The 22,992-nt window shown below is 36.8% G+C and overlaps 1 long non-coding RNA gene across 1 annotated transcript in view; it reads right to left on the reverse strand.

Moving 5' to 3' along the window:
- 4930554G24Rik (RIKEN cDNA 4930554G24 gene) overlaps positions 1-9,361 on the reverse strand; it is a 106,939-nt gene extending 97,578 nt beyond the window's left edge. The window contains exon 1 of the long non-coding RNA NR_131011.1: positions 9,229-9,361. This is a non-coding gene — a long non-coding RNA (RIKEN cDNA 4930554G24 gene). The remainder of the gene's footprint in view (positions 1-9,228) is intronic.
- Positions 9,362-22,992: the final 13,631 nt, after the last annotated feature.

Here is a 22,992-nt window from a genome sequence, read left to right on the forward strand (position 1 = left end):
GCCATAAAGGCCCAGAGTCAAGGGCTATAAGAAAGCAAGGAGGAGTAAAGATGTCCATGGAGCAGGGCTCTGCAGACAGAAGCAGAGTGTGGCTTGTAAACACGAGGCTGATAGCCAGGGTATTTGCCAAATGTTCAAACGTGAGGAAATTTCATTGCAGTGAAAAAGAATGAGGTACAAATATATTCTAAAACAAGAATAGTGAAATGAGTAATTGATAAACAGACAGGTTTTTCATTTTAGCATCTGGGAGATGTGCCAAATAGACCCATCCACAGCTAAGGAGGCCGGTGGTTCTTATGGACTGAACCAAAAGGTAGTTTAGGGATGACTAACTAATTCAAGTACTGATGATGATGAGGTAATGGTTTGTTGATATTCGATATTGTTGATGTTTTCCCAAATTTTCAAATCTCCGAGTTTCTTATTCCCTTTTAAAAAACAAGCTTATGAAATGTGATTTATATATCAGCATGATAGTGGACAGTGGACTAATATGTGGAAAAGAGAAAATGGAATTATAACATTACCTTGAGTATTTTTGTATTGACAATTATATTATTTTCTTCTCTAGTTTTCATATTTGATGCTGCATAAGAAATTTCACTTATGGCTTTTCCATTCTAAGTCTAAAATGTGAAAGAAGAATATTAATTTGGTGGTTTAAAGAAAAAGAAGAAAAATTTCCAACCTGGCATTCATGTTAACTTACTCAGCTGTTCATATGAAAAGCTAAAAGAACTGCCAGTATATCTGTTCTGTGATTAAATTTTAATATGCCCAATTGTGTTTGGTTAAATTACCTAAAACATTTGCATTTTATAAAATATCTACTTTTTTGTAACTGTGCTTCAAATAATAGTTCAAATACCTCTACATGCTAGTTTGATCTATGAGATAATTATACCTTGAAACACAAGTATTTATAGATTAAATTGTCTAGACATGGGATCTTACAGTGGATTTCAGAAATGACCTGAGTTTGGAGATTATCTTTTTGTTATATTATGTTTACATTTTTAACTATTAGAGGGAATTATTTGTAGATTAGTTATGTAGGCTTTAGTCTTTATTTTATTTTATTTTATTTTATTTTATTTTATTTTTGGACACAGGGTTTACTGTGTCTTAGGTTGAATTCAAATCTCCTATAGCCAAGGATGACCTTTAACTCCTGAGCCTTTTGCCTTACCACTCAACTTCTGGGACTATGGTCATGTCCTACAGTGCCTAGACAATATAGTCATTTCAAGTATTTGGGCTAATCTAGCAAAAGTTACTACCGAACAAAATTCATTCATTTTATTTTATTTTTATCTGATGAGTCTGATGAAATGTTTGCTTCTTTTTAAAATAAATGAGTTCTTTAATGACTTGTTACATTCAAAGTAAAATACATGCGAGTAGAGAGATGAATTGGTGTTTAAGCACTTGATGTTCTTCCAGAGGACCCAGGTTTAGTTCCAAGAACCGACATGTTAACTCATCATCCTTTGTAACTCCAGTTCCCCAGGATCTGAAAGCACCCTCCTTTGGCATCCTTCAGGACCAGGCAATATGTGGTACATAGGGAACATGCAAACAAAATACCATACAAATGTAATTATATAAGAAAAAGCATTCAGATTAAAATATAAGTATTGCAAATCATCCTCTAATATTTGCACTTGTCATTTTGCTGCTATACTACACCAATCCCAGGGCCAATATGTAATATGTAAAGGAATTTAAATCCAGCAACCTGGCTGCTCTGGCAAGGCATCTGATGCAAAGATAGATTCAGCTGGAAGGCAGACAACACACACACATTTAATCCCTCTAGCTGAAATATATGCCTTGATCCCTCTGGCTGGAATAAGACACTCCTCTAGTACATACATTTAATCCCAAACAATGATGTTTAACTGAGGAGCAGACAAAGTGATAAAACAGAGAAAAGTTTGACAAAATGAGTCAGATAGAATAGACCCACCCCTCATTAGTACAGGAATGAGCAGCTGCTTAAAGAGCAGCGAGGGAGAGAGAATTAGATTCAGTTGAGCTCAGTTGAATTCAGATGGTGCAGTTCAATTCATAGAGTTCAGAGGCAGTCTTTCAAACAGAGCAATCCTGTCAGAAGCTGAGAGAAGCCAATTTGAAATAGTAAGTTTGGAGTCGAGTTTGAGTAGTGAGCTGAGTGAGACAGCCAAAGTTCAGGAAGAGATAAAAGGAGTGAATTTATTTAGCAGTAAGTCTCCAAGGCTGAAACATTCTAGGCTTACATTAGCAAACAGAGGCTGGAAGCTGGAACCTTCAAGATCTGGGCTTGGAGAAGATTGGATTATATGGAGTAGCTTCCAGGCCTAGGCCTAGGGATAGTTAGATAGAAACAGTCTGGGCTCAGCCCATTTATTTGTAAAGCTTGAGTACAGGTCTCATCTAATCTCTTCCTCTGACGAAATACAAGCTACATTTACATTTATAGCTATAATACTTCTTGTGTTTGACTTTAACAGACTATGCTAAAACAGTTCAAGTTTAAACACGAGTATAAAGTATTTCTCAAAAAAAAAAACCTATTAAGTAACTCATTTTTCTTCAAACTCTCATTTCTACCCATAGGCACTGGGTGGCTGGAAGTTCCTAACAGAATTTAGTTTGTTCTGATTTTTTTCTGATTAGGCTGAGGAAGGACGGAACAAATGTAGTGATAACATAGCTGTAAATTTACACTTAGGAGGTACAGGCAAGAAAACCATGTATTTGTTGACCTAGCTGCATAAGGATCCTATATCCACAAAACGAAAGAAAAAAATTCTGGTGGTGCTGGGTGGTGCTTTCCTTAGTACATAAAACCAAAATGGTAGTGAATACTGCAAAACAAGTGTTTGCCTTCTCCACCTCTCAGTCAACATATGGAAGTTATATATTCTCTTCTGTTTCTTTTTCATTTACTTTTGACGAAATATCTAGAAAACAAAGTCATCTTGAACTCAATGAAAAAAACTTCTTTTAACACTAACTTACCCATGTGTAGCTCAGATTTGCTGTTGTTTGAAACATGACAGTACTTTTTCTGATTGAACTTCAGTGCTATTTTCTTTTTGTGACTACCAAGTTTCCTTGTTACTAGTCTTAGTAACTAAAAGATTGTACAGAATTATACAGAAATGTCTGATGCTGTAGAGAATGAATGATCCATATCTAATAGAGAATTCTCTTCATACTTTCTTTACTGTGATAACAGAAAAGAAAAGAAAAAATGAAGTACTCCATAGTTTGTTTTTGTTTTGTTTTGTTTTTCTTTTTGAGAAATACTTTATGCCTATGTTTGAACTTTAAGGGTATGAGCAAAGACAGTTGAAATAAGACATGGGAAATGTTATTATTTAATGACCCTGGTATTCAATGACTTTAATAATAGTATCTTCTAAAAGTTGCTATATCCACAAAAAGAAAGTTTTTAGTTACAAACATTTTTAGTTACAAAAGTCCATCCTTGTTTACACTAATTTGATTGCAATAGTCCTTAGGTAATTCAGTTGATGTTCTGATAAGCTAACATTTTCGCAAACATACATATATATGTACATATGTATGTATGTATGTATATATGTATGTACCTCTGTATGTATATATGAACCTGCATATTTATATGTATTAATGTGTACATGTAAAAATGCATGTGTGCTAATCTTAAAATAGTTTTTCAGATACTGTTTCAAGAAAGAAAGAAAAAATAATTACCATCAATATTAAATAAATATATAAAAATTATATTCCAAATAGTATATTCTGAATCTTAACTCAGACCAAATTATTTTGCAAAGAGTTGTGGACATTAAATTGAAAAAAAAAAACTGAGAAATAGCTATAAATTAAGCATCAGTAAGTTTTATTGGATATTTTCTTTATTTTCATTTCAAATGGTATCCCCTTTCCTGGTCCCCCGCCCCCTTCTCGAAGTCCCATATCCCATCTCACTTACCCCTGCTTTATGAGGGTGTTCCCCTACCCACACACCCACCCACTCACACCTCCCCACCCCAGCATTCCCTACCCTGGGGCATCCAGTCTTAACAAGAACAAGGGCCTCTCCTCTCACTGAAGACTGACAAGGCCTACAAGGACATCATCCTCTACTACATATGTGGCTGGCACCATCGGTCCCTCAATGTGTAATTTTTGGTTGGTGGTTTAGTCCCTGGGAGCTCTGTGGGGTCTGGTTGGTTGATATTGTTGTTCTTCATATGGGTTGTAAACCCTCTCAGATCCTTTAGTCCTTTCTCTAACCCCTCCGTTGGGGACCCCGTGCTCAGTCCAATAGTTAGCTTCAAGCATCTGCCTCTGTATTTGTCAGGCTCTGACAGAGGCTCTCAGGAGACAGCTATATCAGGCTCCTGACGCCAAGTACTTCTGACATCCACAATAATGTCTGGGTTTGGTGTCTGTACATGGGATGGATCTCCAGATTGGGCAGTCTCTGGATGGCCTTTCCTTCAGTTTGTGCTTTACACTTTGTATCTATATTTCCTCTCAAGTATTTTGTTCCCCCTTCTAAGAAGGACCCAAAAATCCACACTTTGGTATTTCTTCTTCTTGAGCTTCGTGGGGTCTGTGAATTGTATCTTGGGTATTATGAATTTTTGGGCTAATATCCATTTATCAGTGAGTGCATACTATGTGGGGTTGTTACATACAAATAAATAGGGAGGCAGAGTTTATGGTATAAAGCTGGATCAAGAAGACAAGTTTAGCTGATCTTGATTGGAACAGTTTCTGTAGGGGAAAAAGTCTCTATGCCATGGATGTCAAAAGGTCAAAATCTATAGTGGACATTTTTTCTCCACACATAGTCAACATTCATACTCAGACCAGGATGGATGGCTTTTGCATTCATCCACAGTTGTGAGTGAAGCTTTGAAGTCTTTGATTTGGTCATGCCTGTGTTAACAGCAAATGTTCACTAGGAGTTCACTCATGAAAGTCTCCTGATCATCCATCCGTTTCAGTGTGTCCATAAGCCCAATGCACATAGAAGAAGACAGGAGGATAACCTTCAGGACTTGGTTCTCTCTCTACCATATGGGTCCCTAGGGTTGAGCCCAGACTCCTATGCCTGGCTGCAAGAGCAGTTACCAGCTGAGCCACCTCACTGGCCCCCAGAATCATTGTTCTTAATTCACTACAATATGCAGTTTCAATTATCCTCTGGGGGTCTGGGAAGTCATTGCTCGTGGATGAAGGAGCACAGCTGTGTTGACTCATTGCTATCTTTGTTACTGACTGCAGGAATTCTCTTACAACTGGCTAAGGTTTATCAACATACACATACAAGGAAAGGATATCATTAGACTTTGATGTCATTTTGCGTCGCATTAGTCCATTTCACTTTTGACAGTTGTTTTAAGTAAAATTAATAGCAGCAATTCACTTTTGAACTCTAATATATTTTTCACCAGCTGACTGATTAATATTATCAATTAATGCATAGTTTGTATTGCCAACATGCATCAAGTTCTGTGCTTCTAAGATAGATGCCTGTGGTGCGTTGTGAAATTCCCTTAGAGAGACACATCTGAGACAAGGGCTTTCCCAGCATAGCAATGACTACAAAATTACTTTGCACATTTTTGCTGTGATGAATGACATAAGGACCAAAATTTATTTCTGAAGGTTTATTGAATTTCCTGGGTGATTAACTCAGTCAGCGTTGAGTGCATGTGGAGGCAGGGACTGTATCTCTGTATCTACAAGCTGAATGTCATCCAGACATACATAATTATAACCAAAAGTAAACCTGCAATACATGTTTCCAGCTTCGGCTTTTACCATTTAGGACCACTCACAGTAGTCTAGATGTCCTTCATAGCCTTGTCACAGAAAATGAAGGAAAACAATGTGTCTCACTTTCAGCAATATGGGGTTTGTGTCTATTTGGCCAGTTCCCTGTTTCCTTCCTTGCAATTTCTGTAAGTATTAATATCATCCTTAATATGATCTTCTCTTTAAAGCACAACACCCTTACCCATAAATTCAGTATCACCATTATAACAGATGTGAAATGTTTATTTTGTAAAGATGAAGAGTGTATTTTAAGATATAAGAAGTCTAGGACCTAGGTATATAGCTCAATTGGTAAAGTGCTTGACTAACATGTAGGAAGCCATGGCTTTGAGTACCAGTACTTCACAGAATGTAAGGAATGTATTGGGATCAGAGTTCCAAAAAACATCCTAGATGAATAGGAAATTTTGACATCAGTTTGGGATACATGATATTCTCTCTCAAAAATATATAAAAAAGATACTAAAGTAGAATACTTTACACTGTTGTATTGTAGTTATAAAATAAATATTCGAATCTTTATCCCTTTTTTGTGTCTACCAGCAACTTGGGATAATGGTGAACAGTTATCATTTTAATAATTCAGTTCTCAGGTGTTGGAACAGAGACATATTAACTGAAACATATTAAGTAATACATTTGCTTAACTCTGTCTTTAGTTCTTTTGTGTATGTACCTAGGAGTAGAATTACTGGTCATATTATTCACAAGCTTGACTTAATGAAAAAGTGGCAAATGATTCTCTTAGCAAGTAAACCTGCCTTCCTGATACATTAATTTCTTCTCCTTGTCCCTGTGAGATAATATATGTGAAAAAAATCTATTTAAAGAAAATGGTTGTCATTGAGCATACTGTCAAGCATGGTTTGGAAATTTGAGATTACAAAGCCAGGCTTATTTTCCCATTTGATCAGTTTAGGATCCAGCCCACAAAGCTGCACTATGGTGCCATGTGTCAAGATGATCTTTTTAGTTCAATTATCCTAAACTCAAAGATCTGTCACATCTGATTCTGGCAAGGTGACTATCAATACCCACAAACAACAAAAAAGGAAGACAAAGACTCAATTTCTCTTTTACCCAACAAAGCTGTGTGTGTTTGTGTGTGTGTTTGTGTGTGTGTGTGTGTGTGTGTGTGTGTGTGTGTGTGTTTGTGATGTATTTTAAGTAGAGTTTTAACTCACATTTTCATTGTCATTGTGGGGTTGAGTATATTTTCATGTACCTGTTGGCTGTTTGTATGTCTTCCTTGGAGATGTGATTTTGCATCTACAAAAGCAGCTGAATCAAGTCTCTTTTAATCCAACATAGTCATTGAAATAATTTAATAAGTTTGGAAGTTCTTTATAGCATCTTGGGATATGTAACATGTATACTTTAGGCTGAGTTATTTGTGAAGTAAAGATACAGTCTCAAGAATGATATAATACTATATATTGTACATTCTGGCATCTCTTTTAGAAGACTAGCACATACATATAATCTTGTAAGTGGAAATAAACGATTTTTGAAAATAAGAATCCCAGGTTCTTAAAAAAAAAAAAGGAAAGGCAATACTGTTGAATCTAAAGTAGCACAGGATGAGTCTACACATCTCTGAGATGTTGAGGGCCAGCTAACTCAGTGAGAGATTAAACAGAAAGGACTGAGATGGTATTCTATGGACCTGGACTTTTATACAGCATGGTTGGTCACATGTTCCAGACAGAACATTATACTAAGAGAATAGAATTGTGGTTAAGGAGTCACAAGTGAAAGGAGATAACATTGACAGCTCTAAAGACTGAGTTTTCCACATAAGCAGTTGAACAGATGCAGAGAGATAAAATCAGAACCCTACTCATTGGATTTACTTCACATTTTCCTATAAATACCTCAGAAACAGTAGAACCATTATTAGGCTAAAATATTCCAAAAAATTTACTTTAACTTTTCATCATTTTTATATACACACAAAGACACAAAAACACACAGACACACACATGCAGACACACAGACACACACACACACACACACACACACACACACACACACACACACACACACAAACAATTTTGAAGTTTCACAGCAGTCTGTGACATGTAACTAAATATAGATTGTGAGGTAAGCCCTCAAAGACCCTTGTGAGGAAATCATCCCCTGTACTGTCAAGATGCTGTGGCTAAGGCTACTGCTGTGGCCCCGGAATTGCAAAAGAATCTTAAATGGGAACAGCTGTTCCAATTCACAGCTTGTGGTTCAAGGGACACACAGTCCCTCTGACAGGACGCTTTGCTTTCAGAAAACAAGCCTGGGCATGATTTCTAGTCTATATTAAAGTAAGAAAGTTTATTTCTTTATATACTCCTAAAGAGGTAGTTGTTCATAGTCCTGAAGCTGGGGTCTCCTTTCCAGATGCTGGGAATTTAACACACATCCTGGAGTCCTTTACGTTAGTGAAAAGCTGGTGTGTGGGAAGATTTTGTGCATTCCTGGGCCAGGCTTACCTGAGAATATCTCCAAGAGGTAGCCTTGTCTGAAAACTACTGAGTTGTCTATAACTGAGAAAAGGGGAAAAATAAGTAAAACATTTTTCCTAGGTCTTAACAATCAATCCTCTATCTTTACAGTATAGGAACACATTCCTGCTTTCAGAACATTTGCATCCTCCACAGAAGAAACATTGGATGGTGTTTAATATTTGGTGTCTGCCTTGTATCACTTAATACTCTGTCCTCCAATCAATCCATGTTGACTAGAACAGAACAAACTATATACATATACTAAAACATCACAATGTATCCTGTAATTTTTCAGTTATTTTCTTTATATTTCACAAGTAAAATCAACATGACCATCTTCCTAAATCCATCTGGAGTTAGAACAATTTTGTGTTGTGTGATGGAGATAATTCTTGTTGCAGTCATCACTGGATAGATTTATATTCCCATATTGGTTCCTGAATAAGCATCCTCCACTGATAGTTGAGAATGCCTTATGACTAAATTCCTGTGTTTGCCTACAGATAGCCTGCTTTCTGTGGTATATGAAACAAGGTAACAGAACATATGAAATGAATCTCTCTTATATATAGTAATGGGATTTATTAGACTGATTTACAGGTGGAGGTTACGGTAATCCAACACTGAAGGTATATGAACAGAAATACCAAGAATCCAGTAGTTGTTCATTCCATGAGCCTGAATGTCTCAGGTCTCCCATATACACCTAAACTCTGAAGAAGTAGGCTCGAATGCCAGTGAAGAAATGTACTTGCTAGGGAGGCAAGAACAGGCAGACAAAGAGGCAGAGCTTCCTTTTCCCATGCCCTTTATAAAGGCAGATGTGTCCCAGGTTAGAGATAGAGCTTAAACCTAAACAATGTGGATTAATCTTGTGTCTTCTCACCTCAAAGATACAAACCTGAAATGAATCGTCCAACTTCAAATGATCTAAGCAAAATCCCTTTCCAAGTGTGTCCAGCCACTTTTGGGTTTCAGTTAATTCCAGATATAGTCAAATTGAAAACTGAGAATAGCCATCATATTCAGGGAATGCTAATGAGAGGTTCCTACCTGTTGGTATCAGGACCTCTGAAACCCGTGACATCACATAGGCATGACCTGAACACCTGTTGCCAAGGTAACAGCCAACATATTCACAGAATCCACTTGGCTCACGTCCTACCTTTACCTGTGACTATGTCACCATCCATATAAAATGTCCCCCATCTCCCTGATCTCTCTTTCTCTATCCCCTTCTCTTTCTGCTGTCACCTTGCCCCTTTCTCTCTCAATAAACCACACGTGGCACTGTTTGGCCTGGTGTGGTCCTTCTGAAGCCGTGCAAAGATCACAACACTACCAACCTTTGTCCTGGCAATATACAGATTCAAAAGATTTCCTTCTCACTTGTTATCTGACCCACATTCTTGATAACTTTGTCTCCAAGTTAAAGATTTTTATGCTGCATTGTCTCTGCATGGTCCCTCCTATTTGGCTAACCTCTATGGAGGGATCTGGTCTAGGACAGAAGGAAAGGGATCTGAGGGATGGACAGCACTCTATTCCTTCCTGCCAAGTGAGCAGAAGGAATTTAAATTCCTTTACCTCCTTAGGTTTCTATGTAGGTCTGAAGCTATGAATACACTCTTGCTTTCTTTCACATGTTATGTCGGCCTGAAGGGGATAATCATTAATAAATCATAGAATGTCCTCCAGGTGTTCTTCAAGGTTTACCTGTAGCTATGCTGATGGCTTTCATAGTCATGACTAATTATGAATTTCTTACCAAACATATGATTCTAACAGAGCAGTGTTAAACACAACCTATTTTTGGGGTGATTTTCAAGATTAAATTTCCTTTAATTAGTATTTTTGTCTACTGAGAAGCATTGTTTAAGTTCAATATGCCTCGTGGCCTTACTACAGTTTTTACAGAATTTGAAAAAATACAGAGAGAATGGGTAAAAAACAAGTTTTGTTACAGTAGCATTGGAAACTAATTGAAGGAAAGCTAGTTTCTTCCAGCCAAAATGCAATCTACTCCCTTGTAGAGGCTTGCCTTTGTCTCTTCCCTTAAGGGTTGATCCTGTTAGACCAATGAGAATGTCTGACTTACCATATACCATGATAAAAAGAGGAAAAGGTAAGTATTCCCTTAATGAGATGATATACATTTCTTTCCCAGAATTCTTGTTCTCTGGGAAGTGGAACAGCAACCATGTAACTGTGTTAAGCACCCCTCACCCCTTGCTTTTCTGAGTCCTTACTTTTTTCCTTATTCTTTTGTTAATTTTTTTTAACTATTTTTTTATGACTTTGGATATTTGTCAAAAACTTGACATGCTTTTCCAGACTCACCAAGTTTCCTTACTCTTTTTCTAAGTTTCTTCCTGTTAGCATGCTGTCTAAACTCCACCCCCACAGTTACCTGACAACAGTCAGGTAGGTCTGACTCACTCTAAAAGCGGTTGGTTGCCCCCTCCTGTCTCTATTGATCTCTTGTTCTTTTCCTCTTTTCTTCTTTGTCCCTGTCCCCTCACCCCTACCTCATTCCCTTTCCCCTCTTCTCTCCATGTGCTCACGGCCAGCCTCTACTCTTCTACTCCCTCTCTCTCTCTCTCTCTCTCTCTCTCTCTCTCTCTGCGAAGAGGTCTACTACCCTCTTGACTCCCTTCCGCATTCCCTAAATAAACTCTATTCTACATTACACTATCGTGTGTGGCTGGTCCCTCAGGAGGAAGAGATGCATTGGCATGGGCCTGCTGAGACATCCCCTTCCTCTATACCTCACTACCCATCCATAGAACACATGTTTTTATAAACACATCACTTCCCAGACCTCATTTCCTATGTGGCTAGTTACAGTGTCATATTTTTTTCTTCTCTTCTTACCCATCTTCCTTCTCTGCACAAGTGTTTTGACTCTATTAATTTTCTTAGATATAACACAAAAAGAATGCTGTGTTTGTCAGCCCTGTTTTTTTCATTGTTGTTGATCTGTTTGCTTTTGTTTGGTTGATTTTTCATTTGTTTTTGTTTTGTTTTGTTTTGTTTGCTAGCAAAACTCTCCTAGACCCTTCTTACCAGTCCATTCTTAAATTCTTTTATTAGTCAGAACAAGAAAACCAAAAGGGAACACTAATTTCCCTGGTAACATGAGACACCTCAAGTATGGCTTCCACAGTTTCTAGTAGCAGAATTACCAACAAAAATAAATTTACATGAGTTGTCTCTGGGACTGACAGAATGGTTAGGCTAGCTGCCCCTGTCCTCATATGAGTAATTCAAGCCTAGGCAGCATACAGGTGCTGGGTAAGTTCCTTCACATGCTTTTCTAGGTAGCCACCAAAGTTTACTGTTAGTCCTTTGCATGTAGATGAAGCTACACTACATGGATTCTGTTAGAATCATGTCTCTCAAACAGCATTCTTTTTGTGTTGCATCTAGGAAAATTAATATAGTCAGAACACTTGTGTTACAATTTTTCTCTTGGTTACAATTTTAATTCTGTGATATTTCTCTAACGTAAATATTAAGTACTGCCATTTCTTTTGTGAGCTTGTATACAATATTCTAGTATCTGATAAGACATGGGGAACAACCAGAAGAATGAAGAAATGAATAAAATTGACACTTTTCTGGTAACCAAACATAAATGTAAACTAAAATCAATAAGCAAATATGACACATGGTCAAGGGAAAACAAACAACAAACTCTTCAAGAAAATAAACTTCATGAAAAAAGAAATATTATTATATTGTATTTATATTGTTTATATTGTTATGTTAAATTATATTTCCATTATATATCATAATAATAAATTATCATGATAAACGAACAAAACATTTATCTTCTGCCTAAATCTCTGAGAGTAAAATTTCCTCCCTGTTTATTGGCTTCCATTACTAACTCTGGACTCATCTCAAGCAAAAAGAAGACTTAAAGCGTTCAAAGACAGAGCACGTAACCTCTGGAGCCCTCAAAGATTTATGTAACACATGTCACTATTTTCCTAAATCCCAGACTAAGAGAACGTATGTACTCTGTCACAAACAGATAATAGAAACCTGTTTGAAAAAACTTGGTATGTCATGTTACAAATGATCACAATTACAGTGGAACACAGTGCACTTTGTGTCTTCTGCCTGGGCTTGCTATGCATTTTGAAGAGAAAGCCACTAGAGAACAAAGGAGGTATGCCTGCTTGCCTGCACCATTGTTCTCTGTAACAATCCAGATCAATCATTCACTGTGTTAAGACACAGCAGGCTTTGCAATTAGCCTTGGCTAACACAGTGCTTTATATTAAGAGAGCCATCAACAAATACCACACAAAGGCAGCAGTCTTTTCTATTCCTTCCTGATTCCTTGTAAATCCCTCTTACCTACAGCTCCTGAGGGACCCCTATCCCACAGCCCATCATTGGTCTTTTCAGAATGTGTACTTTTTCTGTATGAGCTCTGCTTGTGTAATGAGTTCAGAAATGTATTGTTGTCATTAGTCATCGGCTCTTTGTGGAACTCTTAATCTTTCTGAAGGCATTTGGAAATAAAGTCCAAGAAATGGTCTTTGTTAGACTTAGATATTTATGAAGAAGGAGAAGCAATTGGCCTCTATGTCCTTGAGAGAGGCAATTGGACTGGGGACATTTGACTTCTGAGGAATGTGTCATTAATCATGAGAGTGATTCAAATGCAGAGGGACAGTTCCTGCCACTCTGCAGAGGAAGTAGCTTTTAACAAAGAAAACGGATATGAGGGAACATATCTAAATGTCTACTCTTTGTCGATTCTTATCAAGAATATAGTCATGGGGGGGTGGATTTAGTGTGCAATGGGCACTCTAGTTTTCAACTTCTGCCCATTACAGAGCTACTCACTGAGTCTTACTGTTTTGTTTTGTTTTATTTTGCCATTGATATATTACAATTTTAATCTCAGAGTCATTCAGTAGCTGGACACCCATACGTGGCTGTTTGTGTTAAACTTTGACAATTATAAACATCTCCTTCTTAATGAATCTTTCCACTGTTGAGTGCTTAGAAGATGCTAAGAACAAGTGTCATTATTCTAAGGTTTTTCTTATCTCTCTACTAATCTTCCTGTTAAATATTCAAAATGCCACATGACCAAAGCAAAATTGCATTCTAACAAATATACTATATTTTTTGCTCACTGATGCCCTGGGCAATAGACCTTTTTATAAGGTTTAAAACACCAAGATTCAGGAGGAGGGCTAGTTCATACATTTCTGAAATTTACATCAAGGAGAATCAACATGAAAGAATGGGTGCCAGAAATTGTGTTTATGAACTTGAGTCATGGAGATTTGGCTCTTTCCTAATGCAAATATATGCATCCCTTAAGCTCTATGCAATTGCACTTTATTTATCTGCAGACAGAATGAAAGAAGAATGCTTTTCTCTGAGGCTGGGCTACATTGTGCAATTCAGCCCTTGGACTGCTCTCTTCAGGACAGTGAATGATTAATAGAGAGACGCTCCCCTTCTCTCCTACAGAACAAATGCAGAGGCTTTCAGGCATTGCTCATGAATATATGGGTGGCTATGCTGATCAGGACCAGCAAAACATTTTTGCCAGCAAAATCAGAAATAACAAAAGTTATATGAGTCCTTAAACACTCTCCTACATCTAAATGAGAGACCTCAACTTCCCTGTGTATGTGTAAATACATTTTTGCCAGTCTACCATGCCCAAATTAGAGAGTAGTAATAAAAACATGGGAGTGGAAGGTGGGAGGGAGGAAGGTACATTGGTCCATACATGTCCCTGTTAGTGATATCTCTTTGAACTGTTTTCTGCTTGTACTGGCTGGTTTTTGTGTGTCAACTTGACATAGGCTGGATCTATCACAGAGTAAGAAAATTCAGTTGGGGAAGTACCCCCATGAGATCCAGCTGTGGGGCATTTTCACAGTTGGTGATCAAGGGGGGAGGGTTCATGGTGGATGGTTTCATCCCTAGGCTGGTAGTCTTGGCTTCTATAAGACAGCATGCTGATCAAGCCAGGGGAAGCAAGCCAGTAAGTAACATCCTTCCATGACATCTTCATCAGCTCCAGCTTCCTGACTTACTTATTTCCAGTCCTGACTCCCTTTGGTGATGAACAGCAGCAACATGGAAGTGTAAGCTGAATAAACCCTTTCCTCCCCAACTTGCTTATGGTCATGACATTTTATCCAGGAATAAAAACTCCGACTAAGACACTGCTAATCATAATATTTGGAGATTTGTTGATTAGTGAGTATAACTAAGAATGGTGAAGATAGAAATAGAAGTCTTGTCAGTAAAACTCATATCTTATTTTTGTACTGTTTTAATAAATGTAGAGTATAGAAGCACCACATGTGTCATTTAAACTATTTTGACTATTCTGCATTGCTTAGAACAAAATGTGTGTGCATCATAAATTGAAAAAGGTTCACAAATTACAAACATAAGCATGATTTTATTTTATGAAATGCATGTCACAATGTTGTGTTGTTCAGCCTGAGTGAGGACACAGAATTTCTATATGTTCCAGTTTACCATCAGGTGCTAGAGCACTAAAAATGAGGCTGTAATTTTGTTCTAACTGATAACATACTTTAATACATAATTCCTATTGTTCATAGGCCATGGTGTAAGTTGGGGTGTAATCAACTGTGAATGAATGCATTCTGTGACTTTGATGAAAATGGTAATCCCTGGGTTTCTCTGTGCTTCCATCAATTCAATTATTTCATTCCTGGAAACTACTGATATATTTTTCTCTCATTTTGCAGGATATCTTTAATTGGATTCCCTTCTAAATAAAGATTTTTTCAAATTGGTTACTTTTACTAGTAAGATGTAGTTAACGTACAGTCATGGGTTCTCATACAGATTTTTCTGTATCAGCAAATAATTAATATCCTAGTGTCTGAGCACAGTGCAATTTATTCACCTACTGAAGGACATGTTTGCTTCTAAGAATCTCCTGTAATGAATAATGGTATCATTAACATGCTAGTGTACACAGACTTTCAACTAATTTTGACAAAAACTAGAATGTGTTCTTTTGTGACTTGGTTACCTCACTCAGGAAAATATTTTCTAGTTCCATCCATTTGCCTGCATCTCCTGAGAGGCTCTGCCAGACGCTGACCTCTCTGCCAGAGGCTGACCAATAAAGATGCAGATGCTTGCAGCCAACCATCAGACTGAGCACAGAGACCCCAATGGAAGATTTAGGGGAAGGACTATAGAAACTGAAGGGGATTGCAACCATATAGGATGAACAACAAAATCAACAAACCAGACCTTTTTCCCACCCCCTGAGATCCTAGGGACCAACCCACCAACCAAAGAGTACACACACGGAGGGATCCATGGCTCCAGCTGCATGTGTAGCAGAGGATGGCCTTATCCAGCATCAATGGGAGGGGAGGCCTTTGGTCCTTTGAAGGTCCAATGTCTCAATGTAGGGGAATGATAGGATGGTGAGACAGGTATGTGTGTGTGTGTGTGTGGGGGGGTGGGGAAGCACCCTCATAGAAGCAGGAGGATGGTGATGGGATAGGAGGATTACAGAGAAGAAACAAGGAAAGGGATAACATTTGAAATGTAAAAAATAAAATATCCAATTATGAAAAAGAAAAATTGCTTACAGAGCAAGGGTGCTGTCAGTGTCTACAGGATCTTTATTTTAACTAGTGGACCCTGGTTTTGTAATTTTAATTAACATATTCCTTATAAAATATGAATTAGCTAATCCTTCCAGGTTTTCACACTTCTATTCATATATGTTTAAAAAAATATAACAGATATACTACATGATTCCCTGAAACACCAGTGCTTCTGACACTAACAAATTCATCTACCTGGAGTACATTGACCCCAACAATGAGCTCTACCTGGAGTTACCCCAAAAAAGAGAAGCTTTTCTTTATAAAAAGCTATTTTCAGAATGCAAAGTTGCAAAGCTTTTCTGACTGGTGCAGATCATGAGAGTAGAAATTCAGGTTTTACTCCCTCCTGTAATGGACTCACTTTGAATTATTGATCGATAATCAGTATTTCACTAAACCCAGGATTAAAGTTAAATCAAATTGAAAAGTTCACATTACCACATTGATTATGCTAAGTAGTGCATGTAATATACAACATGCAATCTCTGGAAGACAGACAACACAGCTCTGAGTGGCTGAGACAGAAAGGTTCACACACTGGAATTCTCAAATCTGCATGATGAGCAAATAGAACTGAAAACTTGATTCATTGTTCACTGGAATCTGAACTTCTGAGATTTTAAGAAGTAGAAAAGTGTATTATTAGTCTCACAGTACTTTGCATAACTGGAAATAGGTAATAATTAACTTTGGAATGTTAGTTAACGTATATATGTGCAGTATATATAATTTAAAGTGGAAATAATAAGAATTTAATTTCAAATTTTATTGCTTTACATTGTATCAGGTTTTACGTAATTTATTTCATTTCTTGAAATTTCTATTTCTTAATCAAATTTTGTTGTGCATAGTGCATATAATTTTTTTTTGTTTTTTTTTTGTCAAATATTTTATACTTGAAATAACTCTTCTCTTCCATCATGGTATTTTGCTGAACTGCATGGAGCAAAGTTACCATGGATGAATGTTTTGAAACTGTAAGCCAAACAAAATTCTTCCTCTGTTTAGATGCTGATTTAATGTATTTGATTCAAAAAATGTGATTTCACACTCAGAGAGCAAAATTAAATTCCCCGTCATGAAGCCTTGGTAATAGTTCATGTACAAGCATACCCATTTGGCTAAAACTATATGAATGAATTAAACATGAAACCATATCTATTTCATCCTGAGAAAATTTTATTGGTGTTAAATTGTAACCACTTCCCCTCAAAATTAAAGAGTCTGCATACAATATTTTCAGGAAAAGGTAGCAAATATCTTACTTTTAGTAATTCAAAAATGATAAGTCATTAAGCCTGCTAGATTATATTGTGCTTAAAGGTCAATAAAATTCTAGTCGATGAAGATCATCTATGAAATAAATGTGGAGAATTTATTAAAACAGAAAAATTAGAGACACTTCAATTCAGGTTTTACCTTTTCTATTCAGATCCTTGCATGATATATTTATGTAACCAAAGTATATTTTAAAACATGTGTTTTGTAAAATTGGTCAAAAAATAAGGTATATTTTATGCCTGCCAATTAATCTATTAGTGAATAGGCAATTAGGTTGAAGACAATTTTATCAAATCAACCAGTTGTGTTTTTCAAAATAATGTTTACTAAAAATTGAAAGTAAATGGTTTAAATAACACATTTTACAAAAAAGCACATTTTTGTGTCCTTCTCCCCACAAATGTATTGATCCTTAAATATAAGCAGTGTTATTACTTTTATAATTTTTAATTAGGATGCAAAACAATGAGCTTCATTAAAACATTTTAATTCCTACTTTAATTTATCAAACCTCCTGCCTCATTTCCTTTCCCATTCCCTGTGATTCAGCCATGTCCCCCATCCTATCAGGTATTGATGAGGTAATGAGGTAACACACACCAGGAGCCCCTCTCTTAAAGCAGTTGCTGTTGCTTTTGATCCTCATTGTTAAGCCTGCTCATTTTTCTGAATTCTATCAGCAAAGGTACAACTTTTTATTTTCTCTACATTTTCTTTTGCTAACAACCAAAATTCCAAGGAATTTTGCACTAACACTGAATTTATATGGAGCTGGCAGGCCTCTCAGTTTTTTCTCTGGAGAACTCCTGCCTCTTTTGCAGCTGCTTGCAGACTGCCCTGGCTGACCCTCACTCAGAAGGCAAGGCATTCTATTATCCTTTTCTCCATCTCTTACTCTTGGGAGCCTCCGAGATTTACAGCTCGCCTGCCCTCTTGTTTTTCTCTCCAACATTAATAAAATGATCCCCCAGTGTCCTTTTGAGTATATGTAAAAATGATGTTATCAGTGAGGATAAGAACCCATACCAAGGAATCCTGAACCCCAGCATTATGTGTATCACAATCTTTTTACATATTCACTTACTGGGGAACATTTAGGGTTGTTCCATTTCCTGTCTCTTGTGAATAGTACTGGAAAAGAAATAATGGTGTGAGTACCTCTGTTATGTGACATAGAATCTTTTGGGTATATTGCAGTAGAGTTATGACTGTATAATCTGCCAGATGTATTTTCATAGTTTTGAGAACCCTCCTTTCTAATTTTCATGGCAGACTTATAATTCAACTAGGTGAGAATAAGGCTTCTACGTCCCCAAATCTTTACCAGCAATTGATTTTGCTTCTTTTTATGATAACTATATGACTATGGGAAGATGGAATGTTAAGTCATTTTTATTTGCATACCCTTAATGGCTAAAAACTGTTGAATACTTTTCCAATTATTTAAGGACCATTTGTGTTTCTCTTTCTTTCTTTTTTTTTCTTTCTTCTTTCGTTTGTGAGTTCAGGTTCTTTACTTCTTTATATATTCTATATATCTTCTCCTGCGTGAAATATTGGTTTAAGAGATTTCTCCTCATTTTGCAGGTTTTCTTTATTTCTAAAATGGCTTCCTTTCTGTGGAGAAGCTATTGAAATTCATGAAACCCCATTTGTCAATTTGTGTTGGCTGATTTTCTGTCAACTTTAAAAAAGATAGGGTTATCTGACAAGAGGAAACCACAATTGAAAATATGTCTGAAGTGCAGCCTGGAAGAAGAAAAATTTTTTTTTCAAATTAGTGATTGATGTGCAAGAGCTGGTACAACAGCTCAACTTATAGCTAACCAGTCAGATTTATGTATCAATAACAGAGTTTATGAGATGTCAATACAATAATTTCAGAGCCAATTGATAATGATAAAGGCTTCATCCCAACATTTCTAACCTTGTGAAATCATAGCTACTTGTGGCTGGTAAATGCTACCAGGTACATGTCAGAAGTCATCTTGGTTCTCTTCTTTGCCCTCTCTCTGAAACTCTTAGCTTCGGCCCGTTTTCCCTGTCCAATCACAGACCTCCTCTGCACTAATCTAATTGGACAGTGAAAATCCTGAGACAGTCATATGGTTCCTGCCACATGACTATGGCAGTAAATGTAAAAATAAAAATAGTAATTGCTATATACTTAAACAACTGGAATGTTCACCTGAATGATGATTTATGATAGTACCAGTGTACTCTTAAATTCAGTCAGTGTCTACTTAGGTAAAAATATTTGCATCTCTGTTCATCACAGATTTGCTAATTGTTTTCTTTGTTGTATACATATCTAGATTTAATTTCAGGTATAATTCATTTTGAAGAATAAATATGGTAGTCTTTCTTCCCAGTTTATTTTTTTTCAAGTTCCTGTTTCTTCTACTCCAGTCAGATATTTTTTATAGCTCTTTGGGTGTTTGCTGTTGTTGTTGTCGTCGCTGTTGTTATTCATTAATCTCTCCACTTGAGTTATCAGGTTGACCCTTTTAAAATGTGGGTCTCTGAATGTTCTGAACTTTCCTCTCTCTCATTACCCAGTACTGGGGAGTTGTGAGACTGTGAAAGTGTCATAGCAGATGCTTTCTTATATTCTTGTTTTTCTTTGCTGTATATTGTCCATTTGTGGGGGTGGGTGTGCTTTTAGGTTTTATTTCTACCTAATTTCTCTACATTATGTTTTTTGTGTTCCAAGCTGTCTTAATTTGAAATCATGTTTTCTCCTGCTAGTTAGGAAAAGATAATTATAGTAACATATTTCTCAGTCTAAAATAAGCCTCTGTGTTAATTTACATTACAAAACACTTGGGTACTAATGGTCTCTTTCTTCTTAACTGAACACAGACACAGCAACATGAAGGTACTTGCTGTGGAAACAAAAGTTTATAATTTTTTCAGAGGTAACATTACCAGTATTCATGCATTAAAATCAGGAAGGAATGTGAAGGAGGGGAAGTGAGAATGGACTAAAAGTGGCAAAACATATGAGCTACAGGAAGAAGGTCTGGTAGAGGCATTATTGTATATAGAGAAAAACAGGTCTGCCAAAAATAATTGCATTCATGAAAGTATTTTCTACCATGGCATGAATTAAAAGCCAATAAGTTAATAAAGTATTACATTTTAAATAATGATCATAAATATTAACAGTGGCATAACATTTAAATACTATGCCCTTGGTCAGTTTTTCTTCTTCATGCAAATGTTATTGTTTCCTCCTTCTTGGATGGTTATTTGTTTCAAACACCATAGTTGGGAAGAAGGTTACTAGTGTGTCATCCAGACAAGTTATCAGTGTATCCTTTAAGATATGATTGATTCTTGTGACGAAATTCATATTCTTCCAGCATTTCCTACTCTATGGATACCATCATATCTATCAAATTAGGTCATGGAATAAGTTTGGGTGTTAAAATTGTTACTACATTGGGGTCATCATTAATATTTTATTTACTTGATATTTAATAGGACAATGATAATGTCAACTTTCTCTTGCTCAAAATAAGTATTGAAAACCCTAGGTAGGCAGTGTTCCCTCCAAGAACTAGAGATTATCAGGATGTCGAACAATTGTTGTAGTATCATAGAAATATTTCAAAATGTTTCTCTTCAGGAAAACTATTTCTTTTTTTTTTTTTCATTTTTTATTAGGTATTTAGCTCATTTACATTTCCAATGCTATACCAAAAGTCCCCCATACCCACCCACCCCCAATCCCCTATCCACCCACTCCCCCTTTTTGGCCCTGGCGTTCCCCTGTACTGGGGCATATAAAGTTTGCGTGTCCAATGGGCCTCTCTTTCCAGTGATGGCCGACTAGGCCATCTTTTGATACATATGCAGCTAGAGTCAAGAGCTCCGGGGTACTGGTTAGTTCATAATGTTGTTCCACCTATAGGGTTGGAGATCGCTTTAGCTCCTTGGGTACTTTCTCTAGCTCCTCCATTGGGAGCCCTGTGATCCATCCATTAGCTGACTGTGAGCATCCACTTCTGTGTTTGCTAGGCCCCGGCATAGTCTCACAAGAGACAGCTACATCTGGGTCCTTTCCATAAAATCTTGCTAGTGTATGCAATGGTGTCAGCGTTTGGATGCTGATTATGGGGTGGATCCCTGGATATGGCAGTGTCTACATGGTCCGTCCTTTCATCTCAGCTCCAAACTTTGTCTCTGTAACTCCTTCCATGGGTGTTTTGTTTCCACTTCTAAGGAGGGGCATAGTGTCCACACTTCAGTCTTCATTTTTCTTGAGTTCATGTGTTTAGGAAATTGTATCTTATATCTTGGGTATCCTAGGTTTTGGGCTAATATCCACTTATCAGTGAGTACATATTGTGTGAGTTCCTTTGTGAATGTGTTACCTCACTCAGGATGATGCCCTCCAGGTCCATCCATTTGGCTAGGAATTTCATAAATTCATTCTTTTTAATAGCTGAGTAGTACTCCATTGTGTAGATGTACCACATTTTCTGTATCCATTCCTCTGTTGAGGGGCAGGAAAACTATTTCTACACTTTCTTGTACTAAATCTGAACTAATATGTGTGCAATATCTATTGCTTCACACAGTGCCCATACTGGCTAAAAAGAAGCAGGCAGCAATCCATGAAAATATTCTTTGCTCATCTGTAAAACCCCTTAGAGACAGTAACAGGAAATAGTTTACAACATTTCAGAATCAATTTTTAATATCTTATGACAGTAAAAATTAATATCTATACTCCCATATAATACCACTCCTTAAAACAGTTTGAGACTTATCATAAAGAAATGTACGGACAAACTGAAGAATTTATTCAAAATATACTATCCATTTAGGTGAAGTCCATGCCCTCTTGGATGCCAGATTGTCTTTTAATCATTCTTATAAAGTTTAATTGTTAAACTTTAAGTTGTTAAAATTCCTTTGGAACAGCTGCTTTATGTTGTTACCTAGAACATAGATGCTCTCTCCTGGAAGTGTTCCCAGGCTGAACTTACATTATGTTCTTTGTGGGAAATCCATTAACTAAAAAGGAAAGAACTTCCCTCTGTTTCCTTGAAAGGCTGTACTGGGCCTGGGCGAGTTTTGTGCTTTCTACAGAAAGGTGAGTTGTCTTGTCATCCACTGTCCTAGTTTGCTTCATGCTGCTGTGATAAGCCACAATGACAATAGCAACTTGAGGAAAACCAAGATGGTAATTCAAACCCAGAGCTTCAAGTAGAAACTGTGAAGGAATAAAGTTTACTGGCATTTTCCCCCAAGGCTGGTTTGGCTCACTTTCTTAAACAAACAAGGACCAATTGCCTAGAGTATCATAGCCACAATGAGCTGACCTTTCCACATCAATCATTAATTAAGAAAATGTTCCCACAGTTGAGGAAATTCCTGGTAAACTTTAATTTATGTCAATTTGGCAAAAACTAAGTAGTATGTTCTCCATTGTCCCAATTATGATACTCTGAACATTTCATTTTACCCCTTTCTATCTCAGAGTTTTGCTTTGGCAATTTTTCTGTTATTACTTCCAGTATTTATGATTGTGCTTAGCTAGGAAGGAATATGGAAAATGTGTTTAAGCCATGTGGTCTGTGTGAAAGTAATAACAAGATCATTATTAATTACCTAAAATATATATAATACTAATCCTACATTTTTATAGTCACATGGAGTTTTTCATAGATTTTTTTTTTAAGAAAACAATTTTAGATACAAAACAAGGCTCAACAAATGTA

This window comes from Mus musculus, chromosome 11, assembly GCF_000001635.26.
Source record: "Mus musculus strain C57BL/6J chromosome 11, GRCm38.p6 C57BL/6J".
NCBI lineage: Eukaryota > Metazoa > Chordata > Mammalia > Rodentia > Muridae > Mus > Mus musculus.